A 2,092-nucleotide genomic window follows, 5' to 3' on the forward strand; every position below is an offset into this window, starting at 1 on the left:
GCCGATTAGGTCATCCCCAGTAGCCAATACCAGGTTGAGCAGCGCTTTACCTTTCATTGGCCCATAGACTTCTCGAGTCAGGTAGAGGTCATCCACGCACGAGAGGAAGCTTTGCGACTGCTCAGATTTTGCTGAGCGATCCTCCCACGAGATGTCCAGGTAATTGAAGTCACCCATGATAACCATGGTCGGAGCATCCGGCCTCAGCCAGTTCCCGGGCAAACTCCTGGTCAAGTTCAGGACTTTGGGTGGGAGGCCTGTAGTAGACTCCCACTGTTGTGTCCCCTGTGCTGTGTTCCCCAGAGATTTTAACCCAGAGGATCTCCAGTCATCCACTGTGGTCGCCAGTATCAGCTTGCAGGCGCATGTAACTTTCCTTAACATAGAGAACTACACCCCCTGTCCCTTTTATCTACACGATCCCTCCTGTGCAGGGAATAGCCATCTATACCCGAGGTCCAGTCATGGGTGGAGTCCCACCAGGTCTCCATTATCCCTATGATGTCATAATTATTTGCACTAAGCAGGAGGACAAGCTCCTCCTGCTTATTCCCCAAGCTCCTGGCATTTGTGTACAGGCAGGCAGGTGTCCCCTTGGGGGCTCTTGCCTTGCCCACAGATTGTACCAGGGCTGGGGCAGGCATGGGCTCCCTTAAGTGCCCTAGCCGGCTGGCTTTGCAAGGGTTGCTCAGTGGGCCAGCAGTGGCAGTAGTCCCCCCATCCCCGAGCGGGCTTAGTTTAAAGCCTGGTGGAGCAGGTCAGCCAGTCTGGCTGAAAAGAGCCTCCGCCCCAGGGGAGGGAGGTGGAGGCCATCTCTTCCCAGCAGCTCGCTGCCTCTCTTGCCAAAGAGCAGGCCGTGGTCATGGAAGCCAAAGCCTTCCCGATGACACCAGTGCCACAGTCTTTGGTTGACTACGTGGATCCTCTTCTCCCTCCTCAGCCCATAGCCCAAGACTGGGAGGATCACCGAGAACACCACCTGTGCTCCCAGACCTTTTAGTCCCGCTTCCAAATCCCTGTAGCGCCTCATGACCTGGCTTGGAGCACCCAGAGCTGTGTCATTGGTGCCCACATGAATAAGGAGCATAGGAGAGTGGTCTGTGGGCTGGAGGAGCTTTGGGATCTTCTCCGCAATGTCCCGGATGCGGGCCCCCGGGAAGCAGCAGACTTCCCAGGCTAAGGGGTCGGGGTGGCAGATTGCCCCCTCAGTCCGCCTCAGGATGGAGTCTCCCACAACAAACACCTTACGTTTGGTCTTGGAGAGAGCGGGGGCAGTAGCTGCAGTTGAGCCTGTGTTGCCTGTGGGAGCTGGCAACTCAACAGGTTCTGCTGGAGCAGCAAGAGGTGTGTACCTGTTGCTAAGCTCCAGTGGGGCAGGGACCTTGGTGCAGTGGGCCTTAGGGCCCTTGACCACCTTGGTCCATGCCCCTGACTGGACAGAGTGGGAGGTCCTGGAGTCCTCCTTTGTTCTGGAGGGAGACCATGGTCTACCCTCCAGCTCCCTGGGGAGAAGGGCCTGGCAGTAGGAGTCGATCTCCTGCTCACAGCCCCTGATGGCACACAATCTCTGGACTGTGGCCTCCTCCAGCTGGCGTGCCAGAGATCCCAAAAGGGAGCAGACCCCACAAGGAGGTGGTCATGCTCCCAGCCGCCAGAGCCTGATAAACGGACAGGCAGGCCGCGCAGCCAGGAGCCAGGGGCTCCGTCTGCGTGGAGCCCGGAACCATGGGCTCCATCTGGGTGGCCGTCTCCTAGATGCCCGAGGGGGCGGGGGGGCCGCAGAGCCCAAGGGGACCCTCGGGGTGCAGCACTATGGCTGGGACTGTCTACCCTGCGGGGTTCACAGGCAGGGTCTCGGGCCCTCCCGTGCTAACTCGTGCCGACAGGCAAGCACGCCTGTTTGTGCAGCTCTAGTCGCGTGGCTCCCTGGGGGGCTGAGCGAAGTAGGGGCCTGGGCAGGGCTTGACCGGGCCCGGCTCCCCTCAGCTGCCTCCTCCCATTCAGTGGGGGGTTAACCCCCTCCCACCACGGGCCCTGCTTGCCCCTGGCTGTGCTGGGGATTGGCGGGGGGCTCTGCGGCTGCTGGGGGGTC

At 60.3% G+C, this 2,092-nt stretch overlaps 1 protein-coding gene across 3 annotated transcripts in view; it reads left to right on the forward strand.

The window, feature by feature from the left end:
* The window catches only part of RBMS1 (RNA binding motif single stranded interacting protein 1), a 133,954-nt gene that overhangs the window by 126,071 nt on the left and 5,791 nt on the right, over positions 1-2,092 (forward strand). The window lies entirely within an intron of this gene.

The sequence above is a fragment of the Crocodylus porosus genome, unplaced genomic scaffold (genome assembly GCF_001723895.1).
Source record: "Crocodylus porosus isolate Cpor-Errol unplaced genomic scaffold, CroPor_comp1, whole genome shotgun sequence".
Lineage (NCBI taxonomy): Eukaryota > Metazoa > Chordata > Crocodylia > Crocodylidae > Crocodylus > Crocodylus porosus.